Genomic DNA, 20,789 nt, shown 5'->3' with positions numbered 1-20,789 from the left:
ACATCTGCTTCCTCTGGGACCATGGTTTTTTATCTTTGCAGTACATTAGAATCACCCAAGAGCTGATAAAAATCCGGATGTGTGGGCCAATTCCAAACGAATCTCTGAAGGCTGTACCTAGTCTTTAGTATTTTTCAAACTCCCTACCTGATTCCAAATGTACAGGCAAATTTGGGAACCCCAAATTACTGCTTAATAGGAAATAGCTGTGGCTCTTTTCCTAGGTAAGATGGGTCTTTAAAAACAATCATTTTTCCCCCTTTTTCCAGTTATAGTGACAATTTTAATTTAGGTCATGGTCTGAAATATTCAATTAAGTACCCTAAGTTTTTTTTCCCTCCTTCCCCTCTATATAATTTGGTTTATTGCCCACCTATTTTACATAGGTAAGTGTTTAAATCAAATCCAAGAAACATAATAATATGAATGCCTACTGTGTCCTCATCCATGGCCACAAAATGTAATGAAATATCCATTTCTGTTTACAGCAAAATCTAATAACAATTATATAAATTATTAATAATTTTTAAAACGATTAGAAACAACATTTTATCAGAGATCTTCAGTGTCCCTAGTGCCATCATACAAGGCCGGAATCATATATTAAACAATATTAGACATTCAAGTGTTTCTGCTATATGCCCAGTTTGTTGTTCACCCTACTGGGGAAAAGCATGACACTTTCAAGAACCATAAAATTCATGGTATTGGCCCCAAATATGACCAACTCTCAATTACCCGGAACAAATGTGTATCCCTATTATAAGTTAACCATGCTAACTTTCACTCTCCATCCTCAGATATCTCACTTTCCCATTTTATTGCTTATGGGTATTACCAGCTGATGAGGCTGACGGCCAGGAGATACACAAACAAACAGTTAGGTGAGAGATAAAGTTGAATGGATTTCCCAATGTAAATTTTTTTAATGTTAAAAATTTTAAACTATGGATACTTTGCATTTTATAGAAACATCACATACTCATTATAAGAAATCTAAGAAATGCTGAAAATTTGACAGCAATATACAAAGAAAAATCTTAAATTTAGTAATAGCCAGTGTTTACTATTTCATAAAAATAATCCCAAATATCTCCCTATGTATGTGTACTGAGAAAAAGGTTTTATACATAGACATTTTTAAGAGAATGGGACACTGCCACACATGATATTATTAATATTAAAATTGCTATATTTATTTTTGCTTGAATTAACAGAATAAAAGTTCAAATATAATTAAAGAAATTGTTGTTGACCTTCAGAGATGCTTTTTTTTTTTTTTTTTTGAGACAGTCTTGCTCTGTCTCCCAGGCTAGAGTACAGTGGCACAATCTTGACTCACTTCAACCTCTGCCTCTCAGGTTCAAGAGATTCTCCTGCCTTAGCCTCCTGAGTTGCTGGGATTACAGGCGCATGCCACCATGCCCTGCTAATTTTTGTATTTTTGGTAGAGATGGGGTTTCACCAGATGGCCAGACTGGTCTTGAACTCCTGACCTTGGATGATCTGCCCCCCTTGGCCTCCCAAAGTGCTGGAATTACAGGCATGAACCATGGCGCCCGGCCCAGGGATGCATTTGTTACCTAAAAATCCCTCTAAAGTTCAGAAAGGGTAGTATGAAAACCATTAAGAATCTGGAGTCAGCATCTTCCAATTTTATAGATTATGAATTGACTTCTTGATATAAAATATGAAGGCATAATATTTTTAAAATTTTCTTCCACTTCCTCACCACAACCTACAGATTATTTTTACTCATAGTTTTACATTATTAGTTTAGAACACTTACATTTCTTCTGTATAAACATAATATCTATAATTGTTTAACATTAATATTTTCCCATAGTTTCTCCATCAGCTGTGATGAAAGTGATAAAATTAGGTAGTGGATGTCTTACTTAAAGTTTTAACACCTAAGAATAGTAATAACACAATAAGTTTGTTAAGTAAATAAAATTCCTGGGGTATTTATCATGATTTATATTTTACTGACTGGGTTTATGGTTGAGTAGCATTTTAAAGAAAGAGTTCTTTGATACTATATTCTTTGATTTGATTCAAAACTGTTTTCTATTTTCATTTATAATAATAATTTCCACTTACCTTCAGATATACATACCTACTATTTAATTATGCAGTGGAGAAATCTGCATTCCAGTTTTTACTCCTTTACAAAAGGTGTTGTGTTTGTTTATTTTTTCCTGTCTGAGGTATTCACTATTTTCTCTGCCTGGAGGATCCTGTATTCTTAAAGTTTATTTACCAGCATTTTGCGCATATTGGTTACTCTGTATGTTTCCTTGAACATAGTTTACTCTTTTGATCTATGGATTTGTATCTTCCTTGATTTTCTGTATTATTTATCTTATTTTTTTCTTTTGGGAGTTCTCTACTCTAAGATCTCTCTTCTTATATTTATATTTGATTATCTTAGTCAGTTATGTCTGCCATAAAAAAGTCTCACAGGTTGGGTGGCTTATGAACAACGGAAATTTATTTGTTATGGTCCTGAAGGTGGGAAGTCCAAGATCAAGGCACCAGCACATTCTGTGTCTGGTGAAGGTCCACTACACTTCCTGGTTCATAGATGGCGCATTCCCATGGGGTTCTCAAAAGGTGAAAGACCTCTTGAGGAGAAGGAGCTCTCCAGGTCTCTTCTGTAAGGGCACTAATCCCATTTATGAGGGCTCTGCTCTCATCATTTATTATAATTACCTCTCAAAGTCTGCACCTCCTAATTCCATCACTTTGGAGGTTACAATTTCAACATATGAAATTTGGGAGGGCAAAACATGTAGCTATAGCACTGATCTTCTTAACCTTAATGTATGTCTTCTCTCCAGTGACTAGGATCACTGCATTTTTATAATTCATTGAGATTATTGCAACGCTTTCTTCTATGCCATTAAGATGATTTTCAGCAGTATCTTTTTTGTTTCTTGCTGCTCAAGTTTTGTTTAGAAGCACTACAATATTCATATTGTAGTTATCAATGTTTTTTATTAGCTTTACAATCTACATCTCCATTTCATTCTGTAATTTTGTCATCTTGTGTTTGAATTTTTGTATAATAAATTTATATTCTTATTAAGTTCTTTCCATAGCCCCAAATAAATTTAGAAAATCCTATAGTATTTCCCAATTTACTTTTTTTTCTAGGCTAGACTGACTGGATTTTTATGTATTTATTTCTGTTTCTCTCTGTGTGTGTGTCTCTCATATGATGTATAGTAGTATGCATGTATGTAGCATGTAGCACACTGTAGTATGCTTGTATAATGGCTATACCATTTCTGTCTTTTCCAGTTCACATGAGTAGCTCCCCCCAGACTTCTCTTTAATATTGTGTAGTGTTAAGTTTATGTTTTTCTTGCTGAACTAGATCTTAGGTTTCTTTTTGGTTTGTAAATATAAATATATTTCATAAATATAAATATAAATAATTTTTTTTTGATTGAGAGGTGTCAAGGTTGGAGATCAAGATTCCTGGGCTGGGAATTGTTAATTTTCTTCCAGAGGGTGTTCTGAGCTTTGCTTTGCTAGACTTGTGCGCACACGTGTGCACACACACACACACACACACGCCCACACACGTTTATCAGGACTCCTGGACCCAGACAGAAGGTATGTAGCCGGTGGCAGTGAGATTGGAACATTTGTCCAATTCCACATAGAAACTGCTTCCAGGTAGGCTCCATAGTGTTATCTAGAGGTTTCTTTCTGGAGAGGTTTTTCTACTTTCTAGAGGGATGCCTACTTCATGCTTAGTCTTGAACCCAAAAGAAGTCTTTCCAGACTGGAGAATGTAAGTTAGATTACCATGATTTTGTCAATTCACTTTCTTTTCTTGTTGTTGTTGATATTTTGGGGGCAAGCTATGTTTAGAAAACATGCCATATCCTATTGAAAACGTGTTTTGGTATCTTTTGGCACCACTTTTCAAAGTTGAAGCCATAAAGTTGTTTTTGTTTGTTTGTTTGTTTGTTTGTTTTAATTATATGGTTACTTTTATGTGTGATTTTATTCAGTCTCAAGGCTTTAAATATCAAATTTATACCAACGAGTCCCAAATTTATATCTGTAGCCCAGTCCTAACCCCTGAACTTCATAATGCTTACTTGATATCTCATAGACATCTTAAATGTCATATGTTCAAATGACCTGGTAATAGTCCCAGCAAAACATCTCCTCTTGCAGGGTGTCCCACCACAGTTAATGCAATTCCATTTTTTCAGTTGCTCAAGACAAAAATCTTGGTGTCAAGACATTTTTCTGTCTCTCCCATTCTACATTCTATTCATCAACAAATCCTGTTGGTATAATTTCAAAAATTAATCAGAAACTAATCACTTCTCAGTAACTAACTATCACCAAACTGTCCCAAACCACCATCATCGTGATAGATTGTTGCAGGAGCCTCTTAACTGATACCCTTGTTTCTGTATCTTTCCCTCTGCAATCTTTTTGAAGAGCAACTTTCAGGGTTAGCCTGTTATAATATCAGTCATGTCACCCCTCTGCTCACCCTGTTCATTGACTTGCCACATCACTCAGAGTAAACGCCAGCATCCTTACAATGGCCTGCAATGCCCTATGTGACTTGGGCCCTTTCGCCTACCTGACCCCACTGTTGGCCACTTTCCTGGGGTTTGGAATGTTACAGCTGCACTCACCTCGTTGATATTCCTTTGATACTCTAGGTATGCTGCCAGCTCAGAGATGACAGTGTACTCACTATTTTCATTTCCTAGAATGTATTTCCTCCAGTTATCTACATGATTCTTCTCTTCACTTTCTTCAGATCTTTATTCAAATATACCTTCAATGGATACTCTATCAGAATCCCACCCCAACACTTAAAATTCTTTTTTCCTTCATTATATTGACTCTTCAGCAATTTTATAACATGTCATACATTTTACTTATTTTGCTGTTCCTTCTTTCCTCACTGGAACATAGGTTCCATCAAAGCAGGCATTTTTGCCTATTTTGTTCACTTTTACATTCCCCAAATCTAAAACAGTACTGGGAACAAAGTAAACACTGAATGCTTGTTAGTGGCTTTTGGAATTAATCTGATGCAACATATGGGATTCATTATTGTGACCTAAAACAATATAGTTATTGTGACAATATAATCACAAAATATAGCTATTCTACCTTCCGTAATAGCGGAGATATACTTTTAGCTGAGGACAAGAAGTACAAAAAAGATAATGTTAATATCAATATCAGCTCGAAGTTACCAGAGAGTTGATAAACAGGTAAGAGAATTACTAAGCCAACATCAGGAAAAAGAGAGAAAACTAGAGAAGCGAGCACACTTCAAGATACGGTTTTTCTTAGGGGTTATTTTTCCACTTTGGGAAGAGGCTACTGAGGGACTGGACATTTAAAAGTCCTGAAAATCGCTTGAAAGGAATGGAGCTTAACTCTATATCATTTCATTCAATGGTGTTGGATTAAGGATGTACCAGATTACTAGAAATTTCGAAGAAATAGCCTTCAATCCTTTCCAGAGGAAGACATTATTTTTCTAGAAATTGAATTATTTCTACAAATAATACTTTTTCAAATTAAATGTCTAACAAACTATAAAAAACATTCCCCCAGGCATATGAGAATCTAAAATAATATGAAGTAGAATAACATAGGAACAATAGAGAAATAGAAATAGATCCACTGGGGCTCCAGATCTTGAAATTATAAGACCCAAACTTTAAAATTAGGATACTTAATATGCTCAAAGAAATAAAAGATAATATGGAGAAATTTGGCAGCAAATTAGAAGTATTAAAATGTATTGAGCAAATATGAAAGCAGAATCAAATGAAAATTTATAGAATTTCAAAATATGGTATCTAAAGTTGTAAAATATTGGGCTGGATTAACAATAGATTAGACACAGTGTTCTAATTCTTTCCTCCTATCCCCTTTATTTTGCTGTCATACATTTTGTTTATGCACAAGCATAAATATAAATATACATAATCAAATATATTGTTGCTATTATTATTTTGAATGAATTGCTATCTGTTTGACTCAGAAAACAGATGTTTTAATTCTGTCTTCATTTATTCTTCTCCAACTTTATGTAGATTCAACTTTCTAATTTTCATCATTTTTCTTCTCTCTAAAGAATTTCTTTTAACATTTTGTATTAGTTCGTTCTCACACTGCTATACAAAAATCCCTTAGACTGGGTAATTTATAAAGAAAAGAAGTTTAATTGACTCACAGTTTTGCATGTCTAGGGAGGCCCCAAGAAACTTACAATCATAGTGGAAAGGGAAGCAGGCACCTTCTTCACAAGGTGGCAGGAGAGAGTGTGAGCGTGTGAAGGAGGAACTTTCAAACACTTATAAAACCATCAAATCTAGTGAGAACTCACTTACTATCATGAGAACAGCATGGAGGAAACTGCTCCCATGATCCAATCACCTTCCACTGGGCCTCTCCTTTGACATGTGGGATTATGAGGATTACAATTCAAGATGAGATCTGGGTGGGGACGCAGCCAAACCACATCACATTTCTTGCAAGGCAGGTCTCCTGGCAATGCATTTCTTCAGGTTTGTTTATCTAAGAAAGTCTTTATTTCTTCCTTTATTTGAAGAATAATTTCACAGAGTACAGAACTCTAGGTTGGTGGGGATTCCTTTTCAACAGTTTAAATAGTTCAGTCCAGTCCATGAGGACTCCATAATTATGACCTAATTACTTCTCTAAGTCCTCTCCTCTTAGTACCATGCCATTGGGCATTAGGTTTCCACATATGAATTTTGGAGGGACACAGACTTTCAGTCTATGGTACAACCTTTTTGACCTCTGGCACTTAGTTTTGTTTTTTTCTTTTCTTCTTCTTCCTCTTCTTCTTCTTCTTCTTCTTTTTTTTTTTTTTGAGACAGAGTCTTGCTCTGTGCCTAGGCTGGAGTGCAGTGGCAGAATCTCGGCTTACTACAATCTCCGCCTCCCGGGTTCAAGCAATTCTCCTCCTGCCTCACCCTCCCCAGGAGCTGGGATTACAGGCACCCGCCACCACGCCCAGCTAATTTTTGTGTTTTAGTAGAGGCAAGGTGTCACCATGTTGGCCAGTCTGGTCTCAAACACCTGACCTCAAGTGATCTGCCTGTCTCAGCCTCCCAAAGTGCTAGGATTACAGGCATGAGTCACCGCACCTGGGCTATATTTGTTATTTTCTTAGAATTTCAATTTCTCTGCTTACATGGCCTACCTGTTCTTGTATGCTGTCTACTTTATCTATTAGATCCTTAAGCATCTTAAATCATTCCCAATTTAAATTTCTGTGTGATAATTTCAACATCTCCCTCATCTCTAAGTCTAGTTCTGATACTTGTTCCGTTTCTTCAAACTATGATTGTTTTTTCCTTTTAGTATGTCTTACAATTTTTTCTTGGTAGCCAGACATGATGTACTGCGTAAAAGGAAATGGTATGAATAGGCCTTTAGTAATGTGGTTGTTGGGAGTGTGCGAGGGAGAGGGGGAGTATTCTGTAGTTCTATAATTAGGCCTTAGCCTTTTGGTGAGCTTATACCCCTGGACTGTGAATTTCACAAGCATTTTTCAATTTTCCTCCACCTTTAGATGAGGCAGGATGACTACAGTGAGCTGAAGCTGGGTGTTTTCTTTCACCCAAGTCAGTTACGCTCTAATAACACTCCAGCAGGCTATGCTCTATGTCAGTACTTAAGCAGTTTCTCGTGGGACAGACCTTATTCAGAAGAACAGAATGCACTAGTGTATTGCAAAATTGTTTCTTTTCCCCTCCCGCTGCCAGGAGCATGATGGGATTTTCCACCAATATTTACTCTGAGAAACTGGTAGGGCTACTGGAGGTAAAAATCACAGAAGTTCGGGAGCTCTCGATGACTTACTACCTCTGGGGTTTCATCTCTCAGATTTGTCCATACTGAGCTTCCGGCAATTCATCAATTACAGGCAACTTTCCCTACTTCAGCACTGGCTCCCAAGGTAGTTCTTGCTCATGGGGTTCAGCTCTGGCAAGCTGTGATTCTCGGCATTTGCCTGTGAGTCTCTGCAGTTTTTGGAAAGTGGTGTGCTCTGTGACTACACCTCTCTGATAGATATAAGAATTATTGATTTTGCAGTTTGTTCAGCTCTTTCTTGTTGTTAGGATACAGTGGCAAATTCCAGCTTTTTACATTCCTAATCAGAAACTGGAAGTCAGTACATACTTTTAATCATAAGATTTTAAAGCAAGGCAATATACCTTTCTTTAGAACTTCATTATCTGTATATCCGTATTATTATACCAATTCAATACATTGGTATATTATTATACCAATACCGATTCAACCTCTAAACTAACCCCTTTCCTCAATAAACTTTCAAAATTATATTTGTGCTCCTCATTATCTATTTTCTCCTTGAATTGTAAGTCACCGATGGCAGGGACTCTATCTGATCTTTCCTGTGTACCCTGAGGACCCACTGTGTATTATAGGTTCTGAGCTTTCTCTTAACTGAATCTGGCATATTCCAGGAGGTCTGGGTTTTGGAAGGACAAGGACATTATCATACCCACACAAATTCTGTATAAAAATAAGCTATTTCGGATGAGAATCTTGTCTGGATTTGGGTTGTAGACAGCGGAGTGCTAAATTTAAGAAATTTTCTGGTATTTGGAAAGCTATGGTTGTTTGAAAATATGTGGTAGCTTTTCAGGATCTATAAGCTATATGAACATAGCATAAAGTACATTGGTAGCATAAAGTACATTGGTAGCATAAAGTACATTGAAAGCCGCTTCCCTCTATTACTAAGGTCAATCCTGACCTATGGTTTGAGGACTTGCATTTGTGTAGGCAACTTTTCACTTTCCTCTCTCTCTCTCTCTTCCCCTTTTTGGTCACCTAGAATTAAAGAGGGAGAGAGGAGACTAACAGGAAAAGGGTAAATGCCACTAATGTGATTGGTGTTGTAGGGAACTGGATATTGGTGGCTCTATATAGATATATTATACAGAGATCTTACTCGGTATTAAGTTTATTTGATTTGACACAAGAGAACTTTTTTAAGTTTACCAATTATATTTGTAAATGGACTTTGGCAAATTTAAAACTCTTTTGGAAGAACAATATGAGTTTTAGGTTTTGGCTTACAGTCAAAGATAATGCTTTCACAAGACCCAGAAAATAAGGTTGCAGAAACTGCCTTCCAGCATTTGATGCAATTAAAGGTTTCTGGCATAAAGTGTTTAACATTTGAGCCTCTAGGCAAACGGCCAGGACTAAGCAAAATCAATGGCCATGGACATGATCCCTTTTTACTGCTGAAAGAGCCAGCCTGTGCACTGTGGTTAGATTCATTTTAGGGAGTCCTGGAAGGCTCCAAATGAAAACTGTTTTTATCCCTAGACTTTTGCCACAATGTCTTTTAATTGTGCCCTCTCCTATTGTGCTGGTATCAACCCCTGTCCAGTGTCACAACCTTGCCCACATGGGTCAGCTCTTGGTGGGGCGCTCCCTGCACTTCTCAGCTGTACAGTACTCACCTGCTCAGGGTCTCCTTTTCCAGCTCAGGCCCCGGACTCAGCTGGCACTCCTTGCATCACTTTACCAGTCAAATAAGAAACTCTCATTAGAAACAGGACAAGGTTTATTATACAAGTCCCTTCTGTCTCTACAGAATACCAAGAGGAGTGCTCCTTAATAGCAGGTGGGAAATTAATGCTACTGTGCTTAATAAATGATTGTGACATATACAAGAACCCAAGAGGAACCAGGAGGTTGCCAGTGCAGACAAGGAAATAGATGTGTTTGTACCTATAAAAACTTTTATGTGCTATCTATGGAAGAATATGCAATTAAGGGCAGCAATATTAAACAATTTCAGAAATCACATAAATTTGAGAACATTATAGGATGAAATATTGAAATTCAATAAATTAAATCAGACAGAATATTTTCTAGGCATATATAAGACATAGTAAGATCAAGCTAGTTTCTATTCATTTATTTATTTATTTGCTTATTTATTTATTTGAGATGGGGTCTTGCTCAGTCACCTAGGCTGGAGTGCAGTGGTACAATCTCAGCTCACTGCAACCTTCATCTCCTGGGCTCAAGCTACCCTCCCACTTCAGCCTCTGGAGTAGCTGGGACCACAGGCCTGCGCCATCATGCCTGGTTATTTTATTTTATTTTATTTTATTTTTGTATTTTTGTAGAGACAGGGTTTCACCATGTTGCCCAGGCTGGTCTTCAACCCCTGAGCTCAAGCGATTTGCCTGTCTTGCCTCCCAAAGAGCCGGCATATTGGGCCTAACTTCTATTTTTTAAAAAACAGTTTCTTCATCAAAGAAGCCAAGGTGAGCTCATTTGTATTTCTTGATGATTTCTTTTCTTTCATCTCGTAAACATTTATACTCATGAGAGAATAAAGAAGAACAGTTAGTTAAGTGTTAACAGTAGAATAAATGCAGAGAAACCTTTAAACAAGACCTGTTTTGGAACTGACAATCCATGTGCTTTAGGCATCTGTTAAAAATTAGACTTTGAGCTAGGAAGTCAAGGTTGCTTGATTCTTAAACAATAGAAAATCACACTGGAAGAACAGACTGCTCTTAATGCCAGAGCCGTGAAGTCCTCCAATGTTTGGATTAAATGGAAACACATGATAAATTAGGAAGAAAATGAAACTCACCCCAAAGTAATTGAATTTATTCCTTTGCAGTACTTGAGAACACAGTGCCTCTGACATTCAAATCAGTTTCCCAAGGTAATCAATAAGACACACAGGAATTTAAAAAATAAAAACAAGAATGTCTGGAACTATAGGATTAACCACTTTACAATGGAAAGAAAAGGGCATAGTTTTAAGCCCCCTTCCGATGCCAGCCTGCTGTGTCAGGATGGGCACATATCACAGATCTACAGTCATTCCTGAGCCCTCCTTTGCCCTCGTGCACCACAGTCCATTGGTCAGCAGGTCCTGCTAATGTCACTCATTTAACATCTCTCAAGTCTATTGACTCCTCCCCACCCCTTTGTCTCTATCTTGTCCCTTTCTCCACATTTACTCTCCACATAGCAAATACAATTTGGTTATTCCAAATTGTAAATTCGTTTTATTTAATTGCTTAAAACTTTTCAGTGAATCCCTCTTACTTTTGAATCACGTTCGGATGTCTTAGCCTGCCCTTTGTGGCCTGCCCCACCCACTGGAGATCTGGCTTTCCCAATCTCACATCCAGCCACACCCCGCTTTCCGTCAAGCAGCTCTGTCCACTCTTGCTGTGTACCTTTGCACAAGCCCCAGATATCCTTGGCTCTTCCCTCCCCTTTCCACTGTGTGCTCTGTCACCTGACACTCATCCTTCCACACTTGGCATGGATATCATTTTCTCTAGGCAGGCTTGGCTGCACCCTCTTCCCTCCCCAGCCCAGTTTGGTCCTCTTCCCCTGTGCTCCCCTGATGATCTGAGGGTTGCCCTCCCTGGGACAGCACGGCATAGGCTTCTGCTTCCAAAGGGAACACTCCTTGAGGGAAGGAGCTGTGTCTTGCTGACCGTCCTGATCTGTATTGTCCAGCACAGTGTGGCACATGGGGAGGCATCCATAAATATTCACTGAATGAATTAATATATAGTTGGGATTTTATAATAATAACATGAGGTCCCCATGCCCAAGAAAGAGTATAGGAAACACAAGACCACATTAAAATACTATGGCAAGTAAGCTCCAGAGAAGCTATATTGAAAGAGAGTCAGGGCTTAAGGTCATCTCACAGGCATGTTCCGTGGGACTTTAAGTTTTTGAGAGTTTCCCAGAAGAGTAAATGCAAACCTCTGCTTGGGTTTTTATTAAGAATGTCTGATATTTTGGGCTGGGCGTGGCAGCTTATGCCTGTAATCCCAGCACTACAGGAGGCTAGGAGGGTGGATCACTTGAGGTCAGGAATTCGAGACCAGTCTGGCCAATGTCGCAAAACCCCGTCTCTATTAAAATTACAAAAATCAGCCCTGCGTGGTGGCACACGCCTGTAGTCCCAGCTATGTGGGAGGCTGAGGCATGAGAATCATTTGAGCCCGGGAGGTGGAGGTTGCAGTGAGCCAAGATCAGGAGACTGCACTTCAGCCTGGGTGACAGAGTGAGATTCTGTCTCAAAAAAAAAAAAAAAAAAAAAAAAAGTGTGATATTTTTTCAATTATTAAAAAATATTATTAAAAGTATGAAAACATTTCTGAAAGTTTTGGAAACAAAATGAAAAAACGTTACTGAGGACTACACATACAAACAACTACTTGTGTACTTGTGGATCCTCTGCCATATGTTTTCCTCAGCAAAATTTTAAAGTAATACAATCGTTCAATATAAACGTTCAGATGTAACCTCTATACGTCTAGAAATTTATATTTACATATGTGCGAGTATATACATAAATGCTAACAAAAATATACACATGCTCATGCTGAGTATTACTCCACTAACTGGGGAACTGAGCACGTGGAAAGGAGAGCCACGGTGTCAGACATCCATTCTTGCTTCTGTGGGTCCCGGTGGAGGTGGTGTGTTCCTGGAACTGATGGATGGAGCATGGCTTCTGGTTTGTACAGCTTCTTCAACACTGCGGGGGCCGCAGTGGCCTTGGCAGTCGGACCCTCCTGAGCGGTTTCTGGGTGTCCCTTAGATTTTTTTTTTATTATCCCCAATAATGATTCAGTAAACTGTTTATTCTGCTGTAATTTCTCATTCTGATTAAACTAGCTAGGAGGTTTTCTATTTTCTGCTGTTGAACTTAGACTTACATATTCATTTTCTTGCCAACCTCTTTATGTCTGAGTGATTTTCTGAAACCCAACATCACTTTATTCTGGAACATGGGGAAAAAGAATGCTCTTCTCTGGTGGAGACTTGAGGAACAAGCCACATTGCGTCCCTGTAGGCTTACAGTCTACTGAATGATTCTCCTTTCTTGTCCTCTTCTCCTGTCTTTGGGGACAGTGAGGATAATGTTTGGGCGTAGCAGAACCAGTGAAGATACCACTTAATAACTCTGGAAGGAGTGTCTGTCCTCGATTATTTTAGCTCTTTCTATCATGAGGTGTACTTTACATCTTTAAGTCCTCAGCTTTGGGTCCCAGTTGCCAAGAGTAAGGCAAAGAAGTTCCATGCAACTTCTGTTTTTTTGTTTGTTGGTTTGTTTGTTTTTTTTGAGATGGAGTCTCGCTCTGTCGCCCGGGCCGGAGTGCAGTGGCCGGATTGCAGCTCACTGCAAGCTCCGCCTCCCGGGTTCACGCCATTCTCTTGCCTCAGCCTCCCGAGTAGCTGGGACTACAAGCGCCCGCCACCTCGCCCGGCTAGTTTTTTGTATTTTTTAGTAGAGACGGGGTTTCACCGTGTTAGTGTTAGCCAGGATGGTCTTGATCTCCTGACCTCGTGATCCGCCCGTCTCGGCCTCCCAAGCAACTTCTGTTTCAAGGGGTATTGGAGACTTACTGGTCAGGAAGTATCTTGGCACTTGGCTTCCTTTTTTTTTCCCAATAGAAATAAAGTGAGGTGAATTGATCATAGAATGTACAACACTAGGTGAGTGTTTGCAGGTGGAGAATGAGGGGGTCATGACAAAAAATACTCTGCAGGTCCCTGCTTTGAATAATCGGTGGTGTGATTTTCTGAGATAGGGAACACAGGAGGGATGACAGTGAGGCAAGGTCACAAGTTTCCTTTTGGACAAACCTGAGGTGCCTGTGAGGGGTGTCAATGGAAATGGCAGTAGAGCAGGAGGTAAGAAGAGAGGCTGGCCTTAAAAGAGAACACTGGAAGTTGTCGGTATTTAAAACTGGGCAGATGACACTGTCTAGGGAGAAGAAAAGAAGAAAGTGAAGGGGGAAAGTAATTGCTGTTATTGTTTTTGTTTTAAATAGAACGAATTTATTATGTTAGAATGTTGATAGGAAGAAACGGGTAGTGAGGGAGAAGTTGAAGATATGGTGGTTGGAGTGAGATCTTTAAGATGAAAGAAGAAATACAATTTAGGAGATATGAAGAAGAACTGGCCTGTGGTTGGCTACGGGACACCTTTTTTTTTTTCCTATTATATGAGAAAAGGAAGGTTGAAGGAGTTGCATCGGGTAGCTGCAGTTCTGTAAGAACTCAGGAGCTCAATGTCGGTTTGGCACCTCAGAATTCTATGTCCTTTTCCTGAAGTTATGAAATAACATAGTTCATATTTATATGATTTTTGAGCAGAAATTTTTATCAATAGCTCTTTCTATATTATCTTTTAGAAGTCTGTATTTCCTAGGAGTGGAGATACTAATCTAAATCCTTACACATGCCAGGACCCTCAGTGAATCAAATAAAAAAAACTTCAAAGTTTGAAAAGCCCCCTACTACATAACACTTTGAAGCTAACCTGAACGAGACAAAATGACACACTTCATAGCAATTATTAGCAGATTTTATTTTAAACAGAGCTAATTCTCACTGAAGGAAAATATAACCTTTTATACCTTCTCACTAACTTGTTTTTCAAATGCCACCCACTGGCATTTGAATGCTGACATTATTTAGACAGATAACTAATGAACTTTGTAAAATTATAGAGCCCATGCTTAAGGTTGAGATAGAAAAGCTACTATGAAGTTGCTGGAAAACCACAGCAAAAAGATTGGAACATCAACCATAAGGGAGGTGAATCATCTGCAGGGAAACATTTTCCTCAGGGATGCAGGGCCCCGATGTACACAGGCAAGGCTGGTGCTGTGCTTGCTGAGTCACTGCCAAGGTCCCCAGCACTTTCACCACCACCGAGTGGAACTGTCTTTCACTAAGGATGGGTTTGCTGCATTTGAGTCACTTAACATGAGCATTAAAAGGATTAACCAGCTACTATTAACAGCAAAGAGAAAGGGAGGAATGGGGGAAGAACGAAGATTCCTTCACACTTCAGTTCCGGTTTCCAAAGCACATTCCCTCTACAAGGAGTCTTGCTCATTTTCTTATTCAGTTCACAACCACGTCACTCATTTCCGCAGGGCCCTGTCCAATGCGCCTGACCAAAGGGCATAGGCATTGTGCCGTCCTGGAGATGTAATCCTGATGAGTTTATGATGCTTTTGGGAAAAGAAGACTTAGATAAATGAAACAGCAAAAGAAAAGTTTAAGGCCACAGCTAAGTATTAAATTGTGAGGAACTGGACTGACCAAATGCTATAAGGGTTCAGCAGAATGATTAATTACGGTAGCTTTGGACATGAAGGAAGGTTTTGTGGAAGGAATGAGTCTTGAAGAAAGGTGTACACAGCTAAGATGTTTAGAAAGGAGGAGGGCAGAATTTCAAGCAGTAGGAATATTGTGACTCAGCATTCTCAGAAGCAGGTGCTTAGGAAGCCCCTCCCTGGTGATCAGCCCACCTCTGGGACCCAGGTAAGCAGGAAGTGGCAAAAGGGAAAAAGCTTGTAAAAGGATCTGGGGAAACACAGTGTTGTAGGAACCCAGGCTCAGCAAACCCAATTGCTGGTTTTCTCCTGCCCCTTCTGATGGATTAATTCAGCCATTAACAAGTCTATACTGCTTATTGACTTATTGTTTATTCATTCCCGTTAGTAACAAAAAATAGAAGGGATTCTAGAATATCATCCGGCTCCACTGGCTTGTACTTCAAGGCAGGCTGTTGATCAGGACCTCTCCCTGAAAGAAAGTGATGTAGGAAAAGAAGAGAGGAAAACAGGCACAACAAGAAACTGGAAGACTAGATGCCTGTGACCGTATTGGGTGGCCTCCCAGGGCCTGGATTGACTGTTGGGAATTGAGGATCACGTCGGGCCGTGTGAATCTCTGGGTTTGTTTGTTAGTTATTAGTCCAAATGGGAGAATTGTGTCCAGGCATCTTGATGAGTCATGCTGTTTTGGAGCACTGTAGTTCTGAGTACTGGATTAGTCTATGGAGAGTGAGAAAGTGTTTTTGATAGTACTGCAGACAGTTTGCCAAAATTTACTAATTTTTCAGGGACATTGAGTTGCAGTGAACCTACCACTACAAATTGACCAGCTATGTCTGTTGGCATGATTTACTCTCCCAGCTAAGCAAAAGCCAACCTATTTTCTTACATTTTAAAAAACTTTATCTCACCATTCCGCTTGAATACTTCTTTCATCATAATTTCTTTATATTCTTACTTTTTTGCAATATTATACGTATTTCTGTAAATCATCTCAAATCTTCTTTTCCTTTTTGGAAAGAGGGAAAACATAAATATGTAAACAAAACATTTTTAATCCTTTCTTTAAAGAATTCTGAGGAAAAAAATAATAATAAAAACATCTAAAAAAATCACCTGCTAAGAGGTGAGGGAGGATTAAACTAATCCCTGCAATCTATTTCTTAAAGACTTCTCAGGAGAAATAATTTGCATTTCTTTGATGCATTCTAATATCTGACAGTGCTCATTGTCAAGAACCTATGTTTTGCTTAAATTCATAGATCACATTTTAATAGGAGTGAGTTCTTTTTGACTTTGTCGCCAGGGTGTTTTTCCTCCTTGTTTCCAGCTGTAGGTCTCCCAGTCCAATTTCAAAGTCATGTACCGGAGACGCTCCTACTTCGTCTGGTAAGTCCCTTAGGCCTGGGGTGGTAGGGACTCCTACCGAGGTGAAGCTGTTAATTTGGAGTGTGTGGACTTAAACCTAAGGACCATTACGTCTGCTCACCTGGGCAGCTTGCCAGGCAGGATCCTAAGGCTTGCAAGATGTTCCAGGCTCCTGGGATTCAGGCAAGTTGTCTCCAGATTACCACAGGGCCAGAGTCAGTTCTAGGGGCATCTGGACTTTTGCAGGGTGCCCCTTTGAGGGCCATGTATTCCAGCGCCAGGGTCTCCTATGAGGTCTCTCAGGGACAGTATCAGATATCCTCCCTTCTTCTCATCTTTCCCTCCATTTCTCTTTCTGGGTTTCCACTCCATTGCTCTTTAGACTTTGATCCTCAGTGGTACAAGAGACATGAAACGTGTTAACCCTTTTGCTATGGTAAAGCAGAGCCAGTTCTTAGAAACAGAGAACTAATATCTTAGAAACTCTCCAGGAGAGGAAATGAGAAGCATTGATCACATCTTGGTGAGTCACTCTTTCCCTAGGAAGGAGAGCATAATTTAGTTGAGGAAACAAAACAACAGACACCCACCCAAAATAATGCTTTTATGAAGTTCTGACTACCAAGGAAGAGGAGCAGAATTGAATGGCATTCTGATTTTGTTATAAGAGCACATCATAAGTTTAGAGACTATTGATTATTAAAACCATACCATAGCATCCTCCTTTTCTCTAGGCACACTAAGCATGGTTTTTTTGCCTTTAAAAAATTAGATATTTTCCAAACTTGTTCATTTTGATTTTTAAATTTCAATTTCCTTCCCCAAATCCTCATCTCTCTCTTTAAAATTAGGTCCAATACTTGGTGCTCCATGAAAGCTCTGTTTGATGCTGAGGGACAAAGCAAGATCATGTCAGGGTTTTAAATGCCATTTAGATAACCACTTATTTGTTGCAGAATTTAGTTTCATAATTTTTATAACTCTACTGCTTTGATAAGTCATGCTCAGCCCTTCCCATGACATCTACAGAGTCAACCCTTCTTCAAGGCACCAGCATCTCAGATTGCTTCATTCTATTCCTATAATAAGTATTTCCTGGGGCTATAATTGCCTGAACATATGGTGAGAGTATAATGTGATGAAATGATACATCACAAGCTGATCCTAATCACCTATCCTTAATCCATTACTTCCAGATCACTGGGGAGTGATTTCTAAGGCAGTTTTTCAAGCTCGCTCAGTCTCTTAGTTCTTTAGATATCATACAATTGCTTTCAGTAAATCTGCATTTCTGGCACCAATACAGCCATCAGGACCATCACGTTGTGGACTTCTTTGCCTTTTTTGGGTCATAAGGGCTGTTGTCCTTTGGGCAAGAACCTTCTGCCCAAATGGCTGAATGCTGAGATTGAGGAAGTGCAGCAGCACCCACCTTAGGGAAACCACCTCCCAGTATTCTTCATGCCTGTGCTGCTGCCGTGGGTCAGTTTGATGGTTTTTAAGCTCCTATCCTGGGAATCCACCTGTTTTAGTTAAATTATATATTTGGCGGTAAGTTCCATGAACTCTTCCTTAAAGATGGCTTAGCCTCGGGAGGGTGAGGCAGAGAATTGCTTGAACCCAGGAGGTGGTGGTTGCAGTGAGTCGAGATCATGCCACTGCTCTCCAGCCTGGGTGACAGAGCAAGACTCCATCTCAAAAAAAAAAAAAAAGTCTTAGCCAAATCCAAATCCAGGTTTGTTTGCCCCCTAACAAGGCTGAGGCTGGGTGGGTGGTTGTTAGCTGTTGGTTCAGCTGTAGCCAGCACTGCCAGGTTCTTAGCTCTGCCCTTCTTAGTTCTGCTGCCTTTCAGTCTCACAGTTTTTGTCTTGTAGTTCCCAAGTAGAATCTGCAGTACCAGATGTAATGTCAGTGAGCTATGTACACAGGCAGGAGAGCTGAAAGTCAGCAGTACCTTCTCCCTTTCCTAGAAATCTGAAGCTGTACTTTGTCAGCCACGTCTTTGGCCACACCCACTTGCAAGGGAGGCTGGGAAAGAGATGGCTGTTTGAGCACCCAACCAGCAGTGCTGCAAATCAAACAAAAGGGAGGGATTCTAAAGTCTTTATCTGAGGCAGTCCCTATACTGAAGCTGACGCTGACTTGGAGAATCCCACAAATTATGAGACAGTATTGGTCTCCACTACTGAAGATGAAAATGCCAGATACCCACCTCATTTGCAGCTATGGCGTGGGAATCTCTGAGACAGAGAGAGAGAGAGAGAGAAAGTTGAACTTCTATCCAGTAGCACTTGAAGACAACTTGGATTGAGTTTTCTGACACTTCCATAACCAAATACATCTTAATTAATACATATATACAGTATATGTTTTTTCTTTTTCTGGTATAAAATAATAAAATTACTTCCTCTAGTATTCTTTTTGTTGCTAACCATTTTATTAGTTTACTAGACTGGTTAAAACTTCAAATCTCTTAGTCTTCTTTCTTTTCATGTGCCCCCTCACCAAAAAATCTAGTCTGTGTTGCCTTGATGACCTTTAGTTCATAAGATAAATCATGAACAAACATAAAATTACACTTACCATAAAGTTATCCAAAGCTTCTCTCTCTTCCCATTCCCATATTTCACACTACATACTTTTGTACATTGACCTTGTTTCAGAGACTATTTAGGGGACGTGGTAGCCAGCCTCCAAAATGGCCTCCAGTGAGCTCAACTACTGATAGTCATCCCCTTGTGAACTGCTTTCTCACATTGAACCAGGTTGGTCTGGTACTGCATTCATGGATGACATGTCATTTCCAAGGTCAGGATATTCAAATCTGAAATTTTTATCTTGGTCTTACCCTCCTTCCCTCTCTCTTCCTTCAGGGAAATCTGGTTACCCTGCTGAAAGCAGCCCTATGAAGAGGCCCATGTGCTTTGAGCTGGGGTCTCAGCCAACAGCCATGTGAGTGAGCTTAGAAGTGGAACTGCCAGCCCCAGTCAAATCTCAGATAATGCAGTCTGAGATGTCACTTGGATCGTGGCCTTCTGAAAGGCCCTGAGTGAGAACCATCAGCTGATCTCATATTCTTGACTGGCAGAAACTATGAAACAAAAATAAATGTTTGTTGTTCTCAGCTGCTAAGTTTGTTACATAACAATAGACAAGCATATCTGTTACATAGCAATGGAGAACTAATATGAGTGACTTAACCTAATTGACGACAGAAGATTAAAAAATTAAATAACTGCATGAAGGAAATGAGACAAAAGAAAATAAGAATAAGGAAGAGATGATGAAGCCAGGAGTTAGGTTTGAATACAAAATACATGCGGCAAGGTCCTGTGACTTTGCTAGAGGTGATCCACTGGTTTATCCTAATGATTTTGGCAGTTAATGCTAAAAGAGAAAAACACAATTAGTACAAACCAGAAAGAAATTTCTCCAGTGGATCTTTGTGAAAAGAACATTGTGTAATGCCATGAACAAATGTTTCAAAAACATTTTTGTCCTGTAGAAATAAAAATTATCTGTTCATATTTTATAGCTGGAGCCTCTAATAATCATATGATTTGTAGGAAATAAAATGTTTCCCTTCAAAATGAGAGAGCCTGAATTTTAGACCTAACATAGATGGGTCCAGGTATGCAGAGCTCCCCAGTATAAAGAATTGTTCAAAGTTAGAGCTCAAAATTCAGTGTCCTTTACTACAGGCACTTTTTAAAAATTGAATTTTTAATTGATTGCTTAATGCAAGATCGCATTTGTAGACCCAGTCAGAAGTATGACCTATGAATGTGGAACACTCGGATACAATTTCGAAAGCTCTGGAAAATAAGTCTCCTGTGTTATTGAGCCAAAGGATTATATTCAAAAATCTGCCTTCATTTACTTATAAGACAGCTAACTAATCACTTCACATATGGGTTTCCTAGAGATGAGCTTAGTTGAGGATAATATACATTGGCATGTATAATTAAATAAATGTATAATTAAATATGTAACATTTTTGGCACTGTAATAATAAGAATGAACATAGTACACACCACATGCAACAACACAGATCAATTCAGTACTGGCCAGGAGCCTGCTTGTATCAGCTCTCTTCCCAACTCTGAGACTGGTGATTTCATGCTGCTAACTTGAAATCAGCCGGTTGTCAAAACTTTACCAGCTCACCCCTGGGCGAGTTTCTCAAATAGAATGTTGAGTGAATGAAGCAAA

The 20,789-nt window shown here is 39.2% G+C and overlaps 1 long non-coding RNA gene across 1 annotated transcript; it reads left to right on the top strand.

Annotated features, from left to right (window-relative positions):
• Positions 1 to 5,190: 5,190 nt before the first annotated feature.
• On the top strand, positions 5,191 to 19,707 carry LOC139362159 (uncharacterized). Its single transcript, XR_011620509.1, has 3 exons — positions 5,191 to 5,264; positions 16,540 to 16,598; positions 19,451 to 19,707. It is a non-coding gene; the product is annotated as an uncharacterized lncRNA (long non-coding RNA).
• The last annotated feature ends 1,082 nt before the right edge of the window (positions 19,708 to 20,789 follow it).

The sequence above is a fragment of the Macaca nemestrina genome, chromosome 3, assembly GCF_043159975.1.
Source record: "Macaca nemestrina isolate mMacNem1 chromosome 3, mMacNem.hap1, whole genome shotgun sequence".
Taxonomy (NCBI): Eukaryota; Metazoa; Chordata; class Mammalia; order Primates; family Cercopithecidae; genus Macaca; species Macaca nemestrina.
Note: the sequence above shows the minus strand (reverse complement) of the source record. Positions and strands in the feature narration are given on the sequence as shown.